Genomic DNA, 15,989 nt, shown 5'->3' on the forward strand with positions numbered 1-15,989 from the left:
CAGCCTGTGTAGCTACTACTTTATTATGGTTTGCTGTGAAATGTTCTTCAAAGGCCCACGTGCTGGAGGTTGGGTTCCCAAGTCTACAGCATCACTGGGAGATGGTGGCTCCTTCAGACGGTGGGGCCTATAAGGAGGAAGTGAGATCACTGGGGCCTGTGCTTGAAGAGTATTTGGGAGGCCCAACCTCTTCCTCTCTATTTCTCTTTTCCTAGAGACCATGACAGAAACTGTCTTTTTCTTACACATTCCCACCATGATGTTCCACTTTACCACAGATCCAAAAGCAGTCAGTCCAACTAGTAGGGCTGAGGTCTCTGAAAGTGTGAGACAAAGCAAACCTTTCCTCCTTTAAGGTTGTTTTTCTTGGTATTTGCCACAACAACGGCTAGCTAGTCACATCAGATTGACACACATATATACTTGTGCATGCATGTAAAAAGATACAGTTAAAGTATATAGTATGCAAATACACTGTGCTATAAATAATAGATCATCCGAAAATTCCAAATTTACATGTGACTAATCATTTTATAAAGCACATTTAGTTTTAAATAGTTATCATTATAAGCTTTCCTTAAATAGCGGTGTCACATTTGATACATCCAAAAGTGGCACATTTATATTCATCATACTCTTCAAGAGAACATCTACTATATGTATGAATTTTCATCAGTAAATAAGCTTCAGGGACTGTACATATTTTACTTGCTTCAGCAAAATTAATTCAACAATTTATAGACAAATAATTGTATTACCTTAGATGGTGATTTGGAGGGACAAGAACTGAGAATTCATATAAATGAGATGATTCTTCCACCACTTCTTCCCTTTGAAAGATCAGTAGCTAGGTAATTGAACTATAAAGTAGAACTTAGTGGAGATGTGAAATCAGGTTTCCTTTCTGAGCTGTTACCACGTATGACCCCTGACCAAAGAGCCATAGCCCTTGTGCTGGGTTCAGGCATGAATAAGGCTGACTCTAGACAGGATCAGCCCAGCTCAGAAGCAAACATCTCCACTGTCACCTAGACTACCAGCAGGCTGTATGGTCCAACCATCTCCAAGACCATGCTGCATCCCTGAATGACCACCACTTATTACTCTCTACATTAAGACTTTGTCTGTTGAAGCCCCAGTTGGCCCCAATACCAACACATTAACTCACTTGCCTTTTTGCATTATGTACTTTGGCACTCTCAGTGGTGGCCCTGGGAGGATGAAGTGAAGGAGATAAAGTCTAGAGACTTTATCTAGAAATAGATGAGAGGAGTTTGGGTACTGAGACCAAGGAATGGGCCTGAGTCTAGGGAAGAGAAGGGGTAACAGGAAACCACTTACGAGAACAGGCCCAGGACCTACGTGGAGCTGTCTCATGAATTCACAGATTCTAGTGGGGATGTGTGGACCATCACTGAGTCCCTCCAACTACCAAACTGTAGGAACTGTTTAGATGAGATGCACTGAAAGTGCAGGGGCCCTGCAGCAACCACACTGCTGTTCCCTAGTTTGGCATCTGGGGAGGGAGAGAAAGGAGACCAGGCCACTGTTGAAAGCACAGTGCGATTCAAACCAACCTAACAGCTACCGAGCTTTAACTTGTTCAAAGTCTCTCATCTTGCAAGTGGAGAATTTCCCAGCACTTGCCTTCATTTCTACAGCAGGACCTCTCAGCAGGTCCTGCTCACCATCTCCCAGAACCAAAGAGATATGAACAGACCACATTTCAGCAGGACCAGGACCTTTTTTCCCCCCCTGACAGGGCCTAATATAGTTCAGTCTGTCCTGAACTCGCTATGTCATACAAACTGGCCTTGAACTCACCATGACCCTCCTACTCAGCCTCCTGAGTGCATGGATTACTGGCATGTGTCATCATGTCTGACCCTCTCTTGCTTTTGATTCGTTCTTCTTCCTCTGTTCCACCAAGAATAGAGGCTTTACTTCAGTGTGTCCCTAATTTTACTCACCGTAGCCACAGTGGCAGTGAGCTGAATCTGAGGCACTGTTCTAACAGGTAAGGAGACTGATCGTGGCCACCACCCCTGGGGAGCATGTCTACCCACGTGGGGTGATCAGATAACCCGGCCTCTGGATGCTGTTTCTGCTGGTGGCTGCTTTCAAAAGGTTTCTGTTATGCCTCTTCATTTCTATTGCTGACGACAACAGGGAAGGATTTGAAGAATGAGTTCAATATCTCGGCCATTTCAGACCCATCATTAATTTCATGCCAGTCTGATTTATTAGAAGGCCTGTTTCACTTCGGTATCTCTTTTCCCCTGGTGCATTAGTAAAAAGCTCTCCTGCTCCTTTAACCCTTTTTACCCGGCGTTATCTCCGTGCCTGTCTCCCAAGTCACATCCCACATTGTTTTGTTCCTACTTTTTGTCTCCACATCTCAGATGGGTTTTCCTTACCAGAAGAGCTACACAGGATCATTCCTCAAATCACAGAGGGAATTTTGTGGGTATTATTTTTCCCTTGGTGGGATTGTTTTTTTTTTTTGTTTTTTTTTGTTTTTTTTTTTTTTCTGACCTTTGATTATTCTAATAGGCAGTTGGTCTCCATCAGGTTTGGTCACCCTCTGTGGCACACAATTGCCTCTTTGCATCTGTTCTTGGGGAGTTCCCATCCCTTGGGGCAGCCTGTGATCTTGGCAAATCAACCCCAACTTCACGTTGGAATGGGAATGGTGGCCTGAAGATCATCATGGAAGGTCTTAGTCATTCTCTGGGACAGACAGGCCAGGCCAGCATGGACACTTGTCTGCTATGTTCTCTGCCTGCCATTCATAAGGACAAAAATACCACCATTGTTGAAGGGACCTGTTCTACCCTGGATGTCCCTCAGGCAGAATCAGAACAAAACAGACACAAAGGTAAATCTACCCTTGCCCTGCCTTTCCTTACTTGGCTGCTACAGAATGTCAGCAGTGTCCCTTCCTGGGTGGCTGCTTGGCGAGGAGGACCCCAGGAGCAATGGGCTATGGACAAGGCTGGCAGGAGCAGAGGGCTTGGAAACAGGGGAAGCAAAGTGCATCTTCCTGGCATGTGCCACAAAGCTGACCATTGCCTGCCCTGGCCTGCCAGATACACATCCTGCTCCAAATTCTTCCTTCCTGAATAATTCTAAAGAGACTTGGAAGGCAGAGGGGAGGAGAGAGAACAGATCCATTCTGTAAATCCCTGGGCTGGAGTGTGGCATGGGGGAAGGGCACTAAGAAACAAGCCATTAAACAGGATATGAAATGGACAAATGTGACTGTATTAGAATGTTTTCTTCACTGAAGTGGCTGGAACATTATGAAATTGGCCCTAAATGTCACGAAGGGATGGGAAAGGGTGTGGTGGAAGGAAGTGGGAAAACCATTTTGCATTGGAGACTACGTTGAATTTAGCTGGCTCACACACTGGCTGCCTGTGTCCTACAGGGCTGTTCCTTGGGGGAGGGCTGTCCAGGCAGCTAGAAGTAATTCTGAAAGAGCTGGGGACACCGGGATACCAGATACAGAGACGGAATCAGAGGCCAAGTCCTTGGGCCACTGTGGCAGAGGAATGGAGATGGGATGGGAGAGGGGAGTGTGTGCAGGGGCCAGCTACATGCTGGCTGGGCAACACACAGGGCACTGGAGTAGCGCAGCCAGCTGAAGGCTTCTGCTGGACAGGCTCAGGGATGAATACCCGAACCCCTCTGAATTCCAGGCCTTTTCCCTGGAGCCAGGGACCCTTGGACTAACGCATAAAGTGTGGCCTCCTCAGCTACCAGTGGTAGGCAGGTCTAATCTCAATACTAACAAGAGTAGCTACTCATTCCTAAAGTATTCCCATTTAATGTCTACACTAACTATGTGCACGAAGTGGTACTATTACCACCTTCCACTGAGGATGAAAGATTGGCCCAGTGAGGGTGGCAGGGTAGTCCCCATGTTCTATTTGTGTCACCCTCCATAGCAGTGAGGGTCTTGCAAGTAAGGTTCTTCAGTAAGGATCACTCAGTAAATTCGGAAGTGGCATCTAGGAGCTGAGCTCCTTACCAGGGGCTCGAAACTAGCAGAGTGAGGAGACAGCAAACTTACCCCAGGCACCTTGCTCTGAATCTGTGTCCCCAAATGCCTAGACTGTGCATTCTCCCCAAGAAAGCAAAACTTCAGTGAACTGTCTTTAATGATCATATGCACACATCAGGAAGCACAAGTCACTTTACATGTATGGAGATGGGAGAATGGGCACTTTCTGATATGTCTCCTCCTTGTCCTATGGTGGGCTGTCTGTGTACCCTGGCATGGTCACCTTTCTTGTGGGACATGTTCTAGCCTAATCTGCAGGCAAGATCTGGACTCTAGATCACCTGTGTTTCAATAGGGAGGGCACAAGGCAAAAAGGAAGGTAGAGATGTGTTCCTACAACTCCTCTGCTAAGTTGACTTCAATGCCCAGGACTGCACAGGTCTAAAGTTTGTGGTGGGATTCAAACAACCACTAGACGGCATGCTTTTCCTACAGAAGTGTCTGGTCTGGCTGCACGAGGGAGAATGAACCCTGCACCATGAGGAAGTGGTGGGAAGCTCCAGTTAGCATGTTGTCAGCAGATCTTGGCATGACCATGCAGGGCCACCCGACCAATGCCCCCTCTGTACTTGTATGGACTGGCAAGGTGCCGGTACTGGTGGAGGGCAGCCAGGGCCATCTGGCCCTGCTCAGTGTGTGCAGCCTCTTTCTGAGAATCGTTCAGGAAGTCAGCAAGGCAGGCAGTCGCAAAATGGGCCAGCAAGTCTTGGAAGGTGTCATTCATAAAATATGGAATCACTGAGGATACAGGGAGAAGACCGAATGGAAATGACAGGTTCTGGGTAGAGAGCACGGATGGGATCCGGTCTCATTCATTCTGCTGCTTCTCTGGCACGGGCTGTGTGCCCATGAGCTCAGGCCAGGGAAGCTGATCTCATGTCAGGTCCTGGAATTAGCAGAAGCAAGCTCTGGCCAATGGCAGCAAATTTGAAAAGGTCACCACATGCGTCTTTACAAACACTGCTTTGTATTTCCTAGTGACAAAATGCAGTGCAGTCTCAGCCTAAGAGGATGGCAGGCAAGCTTTTTGTCCTTAGTCTGTTTTTAGGTCCAAAGGGGCCAGTGGCTGCTTCTGACCATGCTCCAGACTCCAAGTTCATGGAACAATCTTGCAAGCAGAGGTAGAATGCAGAGAGGGACAGTGACAGGCAAGAGGCATGATAGGACACTGATACAATAGGGTATTTAAGTCTACCAGGCAATATATGTCCAATCTTTGAGAATTGTGGTGTGTGCTGCAGCTGCCTTCCCACTCTAGAGAGGTGGCAGTGACAGGGAGACTAAGGGAGGATCCACTGGGTTAGAGCCATAGGAAAGAGCTCTCCTACCGTAGTTTATATCTAGATGTTGCCCCAAAGCCTTCTGCAATCATAGGTGGGGCTTTGGGGAAGTGATTGGATCATAGGGGCATGACACGCATCATTGGATCAGTCCACTGAGGAGTTTATAGTTAAATGTGATGTTGGAAAATGAATCTTGCTTGGAGGACCTGGGTCACGGGAGTGTGGTTTGGAAGATTATGTTTCCCTCCCTCCTCCTCTGATCTCTCTGTTTCTTGCCACCATCCATGAGCTGTCTTCTCTGCCATGTCTCTTTGCCAATTATGAACTGAAGCTCCTATGAACTGTGGGCCAAAACAACCCTTTCTTTCTCATAGCTGTGTGTGTTAGGTATTGTGTCTCAGTAAGATGAGAAAGCAACTAAGATACTTCCTGAGCAGGGTCCCTCTCTGATTACTGGCCTAGTCTCACAGCAACTGTCGGATCACTTTGCAGTGAATCTTCAGTTGCCTAAGCTTGGAACAGAGGGCAAAGAAAACCTGCCCAGGGACAAGGTTCACTGGTCCCAGGTAGGACACTGAGTTCTCCTTCCCCACCACAACTCTCATCCTGTTTCTTGGAATTTGAGTTAGGGCCAAGGGATTCAAGTGATCACCTCTTTAAGACTTTAGTCTTTAAGTCTGAAGGAATTTTGCTTCCACATTGATTCTAAACACATTGAATCTAAACACAGAGAATATGTAATTTGCTTAAAGAGGTGCATGTGAAGCATTCTGGCAGCAAGGTGGAGGGAACGAGGCATCTTAGAGAAGGTGTACTGAGGACCTTGCCCTTGAATGGCCAGGCCTGGGGGTGGCCCTTTTGCCCTAGTATATGCTCTAGCCTTGGGTGCTATGAACCTCCCTAGTACTGCCACTAAATTCACACTGACTTAGCTAGTAAGAATGTTTCTCAGGCCAAGCGATCCTGGACTGAGACAGAAGGTCAAATTTGTTAAAACATCCTGGCAGTATGACTAGAGGATCTGGGGCCGAGGTGAGTCCAGCTGTCTTCCTATCTCACTTATCAAGTCCCTGAATGCTGAGAGCACTGGACGAGGCACTGGAATGACATGCCTGCCTATGTCACACTGTACACCAAGGTACACAGTGCTTCCTCCCAGTGCCCTCTGGAGCTCCTAAAGAACGGGAAGGTATCAGACTCTCTTCCCTTTAATCAGCTGACACTTGGCTTCACATTTTATCAGTGAGGCAGTGCTCTGAGGAGGACTTGGATGGGAAGTGGGTGGAACTGACAACAATCACACTTATTTACATACTTCTCCCTTCAGTTGGTGGATCTGGGGAAAGTATTTTGAGCTTTGCTTAGTGCAAAGCACTATGGGAATAATGTACTTCCCAAATTTGATGTGTGGTATGCAGAGTTTGCAGAGGGAAGTCCCCAGCCTCTCTGGGGTTGCTCCAATTTTGCACGCACTAACTAACTAACTAAATAACTAATTAAATGAATAAACAAATAAAAACCAAACACCTGCCACAGGCATGACACTCACTGCCCTAGCCCTGCCCCATGTGTCCCCCATGCCTGCCCCCCATGCCTGAAGAACCGAGGACAGGGCAGCCACACAGGGTCGCGGATTGGGAGTCCCCCAAAGCACGGTGCTGCCCACTGGTTCCTGGTTTTGCCTGAGCCTCCGTGCTGCTGAGACCAGGTTTCCCAGCTTCTGTCTTCTGGTGATTCTGGTTAGGTGCCTCATGGCCACATTGAGAAGGGAGAGTTTGTCTATGTGACTTCCCTGTTGTCCTGAGACATTAGATTAAAACAGGAACTGGTTCAAGCACCCAAGTTATTTATTGAAACTTGAAGTTTATTGACCCTCCAATTCTCAGATCACAGTGCAACCACTGAATAAAAATGACCCCAATCTCTAACCTCTAACAATGGTCAGGAGAGTCAGGGAGCCTCTGATCTTAGGCCTGCTCTCTTCCTGCCAGAAGGTTACAGCAGCTGCAGGCATTGGAAGTTCTGTGTGGCCGCAAACTGACATCTGGACAGGATTTTGCAGTGTGCTGGATTCGTTCTGAATCTGCCACTTGCGCTCTCTGATCAGCGTGCTGCCTCATCAGCCTTCACCCACTGTGGCTGGGGTCGCATGGGACATCAGGCACCCAGGGAATGCGTCCGCCTCGTTTTGCCACAAGGCCTTTTGGGACCCAGCCTCAGTTCAACAGTAGGCTGCCCTTTAATTTACATTGCCAACCCTCATCCCAGGTTGGGACTCTGGAAAGTGGGTCCTGCCTTGTTTCAGTTTTCCCAAGTCTGTAATTTTCCTTTCCGGTCTGTTCAAAATTCCTCTTTAGGGCAGAGGATCTGCCTCTTGTGGATTTATCTTGCAGGCTCTGAGCCCTGATGTCTGCTAGGCCCCATCCCCATACCCTGACTTTGTGAAGCGATACCATCTTTGGGGATTCCTGATTGAACTCCCTGCCCCAGTGCAGCTGCTGGTACTGGAAGCTTGGCTTCCTGTGCCGGATTCTCTCTGCTCCCCATGCTCTGGTCCAACTTGCCGTGCTGTTTATTGGTGTTGGTCCTTCCTTGCTGAGCTTGTCTAAGATCAGTCAGGCTCAAAAGCAGTGGACCTGTAGTCTCCTGCGGATACAACTGTTTCTCATTTTGCTGCTGAACTGGATGAAAATTTCAGAGCCAGAACCATGTGAGTAGGGCCTGTCACTTCTGCTGGAGGGTAAGAAGCAGAGGAGTAGAAATGGTAAGGTTCTGGGCCCACAACCCTTCATTTTATCCTTCAGTGCCCCTCTTTGGCCCTGTGGGCTCTCTCCTGCAGAGTCACCCCGAGGTCACCGGGCAACTGGAATTCTTTGACTATGCCCCTCCTGCAACCTGTCACAGTATATCGGTCCACTTCCCATTCTGAGGACAAATCACCCTTAACCTAAAGCAGGAAAAGTTAATCTGCTTCATAGTTTCAGAGGTTCTAGTTCATGGTCTGCTGAGCTCAAGACAGGAACCTCATGGCAGAAGCACGAGGCCGAGCAATGACACTCCGTCTGTGGCAGCCAGGAAGCAACAAGAGAAGGGGGTAAGCATGGGAAGAAAACACCCCTGCAGGTCATCCCCCCCTAATGAGCAGACCCCTTCTCCTAATAGCCCATGCAGCTATAAACTCAACCTTGGATGAATCCCCACCATTCAGTCACCTTCCAAAGCCCCTTCTCTGAACACATGAGACACTGGGAATACTGAGACCTAAATCACAACCTGTGACCTGGTGTTCTATCTGGAGTCAGTCCACCATGAAGGCCTCTTTGTATCTCTCCCCTCTGGTCTCTGGGGGTACCTGTTGCAGCAGGAGATGACGTGGCTTGAAACTCATCCTTAAAAGCACCTGTGGATCTGAGGCACCACCACTGAACACTTTCAACCTCTATTTTCCCCTCTGAAAAGAGGGTATGAATAGTTTATACATCATTGAGTTACATTAGAATTCGGTCAATCATATTCTTTCCTGGTGCTTGAACTATTGCCTGGCCCACAGCAAACACTCTGAACAATTTTTTTTATTTATTATTTTGAAGGTAGTAAAATACAATAGAACAAGACAGAACAAAGCCAGTTGAGACAGTGTAGTGAAATTGGTACAGCAGGTTATCAGGATAACAGTAATAGGTATCAGTATATCTCATTATATTCACAATATTAGTTGTTCTTTCAAACACATATAGTAAAATAAAATGAAGTACAGAACATTATAGAACTTATCAAAACAAAATATTGAATAAAACAGTACTATTAATCAGAATAAAGCAAAACAGTAGTAAAAATATTTGCCTTCAAAAAGATGGTAGAAGGCAGTCCCCCTTATTTGCTATATTGCATATGGTCAGCCTCCCAAGAGATGCTCAGATCTCTAGTTCCCATTACAGCAAACACTCTGAAAGCTCCTTTCTGTACTACTCTCTACTGTAGCTGATTCTTTTCATCATTTACCAGCAGCTCTGGCATCACACATTCTCTACTGTCCTTCACCCAAATAATAGCAGCCTGATGCCCCACTCAACTCAGCTCAGCTCTGAGTCAGCCTCCCCACAGATGGGGTCCACACACAGCACGCAGGGAGCAGCTGTTCCTGCAGTGGGCTTCAGCCATACTTGGTATTTATCCAAAATATTTGTCAAGTTTGTGCTACTTGATGGAACAGAACTAGAGACAAAGGCAGAGCCCAGGCTTTGCTCTGCTATGGCGACCTCAACCTCATGATACTCTGCACTAGTGGCCTACACATCACCAGTGCTGCTGACCCAATTATACACCCCAAAGAAGTGTTTTGCAGGTATCAGCGTGGTTTTTTGCTGTGATCAACAAAGAGACTGTGATGTGCAGGACTTTCTGGTTGAGTGATTGTCAGGATTTCTTCATGGAATCAGGGAACTAAAGAAGGATGATATTTATCTTGAAGAATCCCATTAGAAGAGGCCATTATTCCAATCAGTGAAATGAACACATCTTAAATTGGTTACTAGGCTCCAAAATTCCCAGCCCTTTGTGAGAATGCTTCATGGATCAAAGTAGAGAAATGTAATAAAGCCACAGCCCGAGGGGGATCGTTCTCAAAGCCCCACTCTCATCAGTTAATCAGAAGCTCTCCTTGAGGCCACAGTGTCACCATAATTTGGGTCTTTGAAATAGAACCAATATTTTTTGGCAGGCTAGATAGGGTCTTTTCTTTTTTAGAAATATTTTTCTGCAGCCTACACCAAATCAGGGATGCTAACAGGTCTTGAGTTTAACTTTGATTTCCCAAAGTGGTTGCAGGTTGCAGCACTTTTGCCAGCAGGCAACAATTAAGCAGGTTGAAAAGAGACCTGAGTAAGGCAAGGACTTGTGCTCAAATGAAATTAGGAGAATCGGCGCTGTGGGAAGTGTGATTCATGCAGAGATCTGAGAAGTGAACCTGAAGACTAATGAAACTCAGTTTATTTAAACACCAAGCTATTAAGTCCCCTGGCATCTGGTTGGTGCTGTCAGAATTTTCCAGCTCTTATCGTAGAAGGAGAATCCAAAAGCTGAGTCTTGGCTCTCCCATGTGTATGGAGAACTTTTATTTCATTTTTATCTTCCTACTGATTGCACATGAACCCGTCCTTAGAGATGTTAGGAGGAAATACATTATAAGACCCCTTAACTTTTTTCCTGATGCAATGGCCTCATGGGATGTGGGTCTTACCAACCGATGCCCAGGAGGTCCAGGCTTAGGGCGAAACCAGTTTCAAGAGCAGTGTCTCTACTCAGAAGGCACAGAACTTAGCAGTCCAGTGATTTTGATTTCAAAGGACCAATTTATAAACTAATACAGATAGAGCACCCCTAATCTGAAAGTCCAAAATCTGAAATACTCCAACATAAAAAGTTTCATGTCAGTGCCCAGGAACTTTCAGATTTTTAGAACACTTTGAGTTTCAGACTTTGGATTCAGAATGTTCAACTGGAAAAGTCTAAGCAAACATTCCAAAATGTAAAATGCTCTGAAATCCGGAACACTTCTGGCTCCCAAATTTTGGAAAACAGATACTCAAACCTGTGTAGGGAGCCAAGCTAGGGGCAGATGCTGATCACCTATCTGAGACATCACTGCCTTTCCTGGCAGGAATCGCAAGAGGCAGTTAAAAGTCAGGATCAAAGGTTGCAGCATGTGCAAAAGAGTAAAGGCAAATTTGAAAAGTTTTGAGGAATGGTCATTCTAACCAGTGTTCGCTGAGCCATTGTGCTGTAATATGCTGCACACAGTCTGTATAGTGACTACATCATGGGGACATCTCTGTCTCCTATTGCCCTTTTTTACCTTGAGATTACTGTTGTGAAAAGGGATCAGAATTGGAATTGATATACGGGAAAGAAACTCCCAATTACTAGATGTCAGGTACAAGTCCATGTTCTCTAAAAATTGAAAAAAAGAATTTTAGCAACAATAGAGGCTAAGAACAGAATATATTTATTGAGGAAAGAAAGCTCCTGCCAGAGAGAGAGAGAGAGAGAGAGAGAGAGAGAGAGAGAGTGCCTTTTCTAGGGGTCCTTGGAAACTTGCAACGTGGGCATGAAGTGGAATGGAACTATGCTCAACCAAATACAATTACAAGCACAGTGCTCCAGGACAACTTGGGAAAGCAAGTCATGTAGCTAGTGAGCATGAATACAGAACAGGGCCTTTTCCTGTAGGGGGTTGTGTCAGTGGCTCTTCCTGACTTCCTTAAGGTGATCCATACCTATATAGAATATCAACCCCTGATGTGTATCCTTAGGAAGTATGTGGGTGCATTCACTGCATCTTGGATCTTGAGGTCTGGCCCTCAGGGGAGATGTCTGTCTCCCTCACACTTCCAATGTTTCTGTCTTCAGCACTGGCTCCTTCAAGGGCCCAGCACTGTCTGATTCCCTATAATTTTTATGTGACTTAGCTGTATGTAACAGTCACCTAACTTACTGCCTCAGTTCTCCTAAAAATAATACATAACCAACCCTTTCAAGATGAGAAGTGAATTTATTATACACTAAGGATGCCTTATGTTGGGAGTTGGGACTTGATTCTTTCTAGGGAAAATCCTGGTTGAGACATTGCCTTCTCTTTCGAGTATTGGGAAAATTATTTATTTAGGGAAAATCATCTTTTCAAAGCTCCAGGGTCCAGCAAGGATGTTGGATTTCAAGTGAAAGAGGTCATCTCAAACAACATGGGTATAGAGGTAACTGGGACCCAAGGCTTTCTAAAACAGTTTCTATCTTTAAGGACAGGAAAGAACACCTTTATCCAGGAAAGAACAGCTCCAAGTGTTTTTAATGCCCCATGGAATTGGTTGCGTCTCTGAAATTTCTGTGGCTTCCCAGGGATTTCCGTGCTCAGACACCCCTGGCCCTATTGGCTTATCTTCCCTGCACACTGCTGTCCATTTTCAGCTCTTATTTCTACTTGGTGTATATAAAACATGGGGCTCACCATCTCTCCTCCAATCACTTGAAGACCCTGACTGATATATATATACACAGAGGAATTCTTTTCCTCTCTATATACACTGACCTGGAAGAGAACTAAAGACTGAAACCTCAGCAACTTATGAGAAAACAGACATCCAGAATCTAACTGCTTTCTTATGCCATGCAATGTTCTTCATGCTCTGTCCAGTCGTGTAACCCTCCCCTCTTACCCCTCATCTTCACCAGTCCCTGCCCTGGTACCCAGCTCAGAGCTCCTCTGCACATTTACAGGCTCTATTCAGCTCAAGGAAAAACAAAACAATCACTTATTAGGGAAGGATTACATTTCATATAGGCAGCTTCTTCTTCCTCAGGTTTGTTGGAGAATCTGAAAGAGTATTTTCTTTCCAGTAACAGAAAATAGATAAAACAGTTTCCATCTTTAAGTTCAGTTGGAAAATGACTTAATTAATTTGGCTTGGTGGAAAGATAACAAAGTCAGAATTAGAGATGCAAATTCAATCTCCCAGGTGGAGAAATTACTTACCCACATAGTTCCACCTCTGTAAAATATAGGTCACACTAAGAGATTCTGTGAGTTGTTATAGGCATGAAATTATATTCAAAATGGTTATCATAGAGCCTGTGTCTTTACAAGCAAGCACAAGTGCCCAAGAGTTTTTTTTGTTCCTAAAATATCAAGTTTACAGTAAATACATTTTGAGTGTCAGGAACCTTCCCAAGAACAATGTAATTGCTAAATAGTGACAGAAGCAGCACGCTGCAAGAGTGTGGAGTAAGTTGAACATAATAGAATTCTTTTCCTCTAAAACAGTCATTTTCCTTCATTGAATTAATTTTTTAAAACCTCAAAAATAAAACAAAAATGCAATATATAGATGAGCCAGTCATCCTTGTCTCCTGCTCTGTCTAGCAGGTCAACTTAGCATTTCTTGGACAGATGGGGAGGGACCTTGTACCCAAGGATCACGATCATGTTGCACATGATCGTTTGTCTGCTGTGGATCATTCTCTAGGATGGGCTAAATGGGAAGGGAGCACTTGTGAAGAAGGATAGTATGGCAAATCAGAAAAGCAAGGGGAGGGCCATGAACAAAGAAAGAACAGGGGAAGAATTTGAGAGACTTAGTGGGCAGAATACAAGTGATTCAAATCTCACCTCATCTGTTTTTAAACCATCTGAATGAATCAAAGAGAAAACATCTTAGAGAGGTGAGAAAGTTTATTATCTTTTATATGATTCAGCTGGCAAAGTCAGAAATATATCTTACTGTCTTACCTCAGGGTTATCTTAACTCACCAGTCCTGTGTTACAACTTAGTTTGTAAGGATCTTGATTGCCTTTCTCTCCCACGTAATAACACACTGGTCCATTACAATGAAGATGTTATGTTGATTGCCCTAGAGAGTAAGGAGTTACCAACTACTCTGGATTTGTTGGTATAGCATTTGAGAGCCAGAGGATGGGAAACAAATCCAATAAAAATTCAAGGTTCTTCTACCTTGCTGAAGTTTCTAGGAGTTCATTGGTGTGGAGCATGTAGAGATATTCCTTCTAAGGTAAAAGATAAGTGGTGGTATCTGGCTTCTCCTACAACAAGGAAAGAGGCACAATACTTTGTGGGGCTTTTTGGATTTTGGAGGCAACACATTCCTCACTTAGGTGTCTTGCTCTGGTCCATTTAGTGAGTGACTCAGAAAGCTGCTAATTTTGAGAGAAGCCAGAACAAGAACAGGCTCTGAAACAGGTTCTGGCAGCCTTCTTTGACCCTGGGGCCTTATGACTCAGCAGATCCAAAGGTACTTAAAATGTCATTGGCAGGTAGAGATGCGATTTGGTGTCTCTGGCAGGCTCCCATAGGTGAATTGCCTTAGGCTTTTGGAGCAAGGTTCTGATGTCATCTTCAAATATCTGCTCTTCCTTTGAGAAGTAGCTCTTGGTCTGCTACTGGGCCTTAGGAGAAACTTAATGTTTGATTATGGGTCATGAGGTCACCATGTGACCTGAAGCACCTAATGGCCTAAATTATTTGATCCACCAAGTCATAAGGTTGGATGTGTGCAACAGCAGTTCATCATTATATGGAAATAGTATATTCATGATTGATCCAGATCAGGTCCTGAAGGTACAACTAAATTACATGAGGAAATCTCAATAGTTGAGAAGGAACAGGAGAATATAAAAGATGGCCTGAAGGCATCACAAAAAACAGCAAATCTTGAACTTTTGTGGTCTCAAAACTTTTGTTTTGAAACAAAAGCTGCAGAGCACTGTGTTCCAGAATGGTGGAGGTAGCTGCACAAGGTTCCAGAATGGCAGCACATAGAGAGTTTGTTCCTTACAATCAGATTCAGGGTGCTCAATGCTCCAGGAACTTGATTCCTACAGCCAAGAGAGAAGAAAGGCTGGTTACTCTCTAGGTGACAGCAGACTTCAGAATCATCCATGTTCTTCTGCTTTTAGGTGAATACAGAATTCAAGTGTTCTGAGGTTTAAAGGGCTTCCACCCCAATTTCAGAAGGCCTAGGAGGTCAGGCAGTGTGCCCCTAAGAGGGCAGTGTGTGAAGCTGTGAGTCTGAAGCTAAAGGCGGAGTGGAGACCCCAGAAGTTTGGAAAAACCAAGAGTGTGGATCATCTAAGTAAAGCTTCAAGGAGGGAGCAAAGTCAACCTAAGAGAAGAAGGCATGAGAGATCCAACCACCATAAGTGCCATAGGGATGGGATCACCAAAGCCCTTTGGAGCTTGCAACTTGCTACAGATTGCTTCAGATACTGGATGTGGAACTTCAGGACTTAATGTTTGCCCCGCTGGATTTTGGACTTGCTTTGGTCCCAGTTCGTTATATTTCCCTGTTTTCTCCTTTGGGATAGTAATGTTTATCTTGTACCATTGAATGTTGGGTATATTTAACTTTGTTTTCATTTGTACAGGAGCTTGCAGCTAAGTTTATCTTACATCTAGAAAGAGATTTAGGACTTGAACTTTTCAACAATGCTGAAACTGTTAGAACTTTGGCAACTCTTGCAGATGGACTAAATGCCTTTTGCATAAATGGATGTACATGAGTGTTTGGGGGGCTAGGGGGAAAATGTTGTGTTTCTAACAAAACAATGTTATAGACTGAATGCTGATTCTTAAGGGTTGTCAAACCTGTGTTATAATGTTCCGAGTTGTGAAACGATGAAAATAAGCACGTCTTTGTATGGACCAATTTAAAGAAATGTGTCTGGCAGCCAAGGGGGCAGGGGTAGATTGTTATGGTTGATACATTGTGTTGACCTGAGAAGTTTAAAAGTTTAACAAAGAGACTCATCAGGGAGCCGAGATCCTTAATTTGTAAATATCTTCATCCTGTGCAACAGGAGGGCACAGAGATTTTATGATTGTTACACCAGCCCTGGGGTGGAGAGGCTGGGTGGAGTGGCTTGCATGCAACATAAGGGAGGAAAAAGGTTTTGCTCTTCCTCCTCCATTTTTCTCTGGCTACTTTCCTGCCTTCTGCTCCTTTAAGTGTTGCCCCTGTGTCATGCTACCCTGCTTTGGAGCCAGCTGATTATGGACTGAAACATCCACAAACTGTGAGCTAAATAAACCTTTCCTTCCTTAATTTTGTGTGTCAGGTATTTTTTTCCCAGA

This window comes from Cavia porcellus, unplaced genomic scaffold, assembly GCF_034190915.1.
Source record: "Cavia porcellus strain 051 isolate PalLab524CR breed Dunkin Hartley unplaced genomic scaffold, mCavPor4.1 scaffold_13, whole genome shotgun sequence".
In the NCBI taxonomy this organism is placed as follows: domain Eukaryota; kingdom Metazoa; phylum Chordata; class Mammalia; order Rodentia; family Caviidae; genus Cavia; species Cavia porcellus.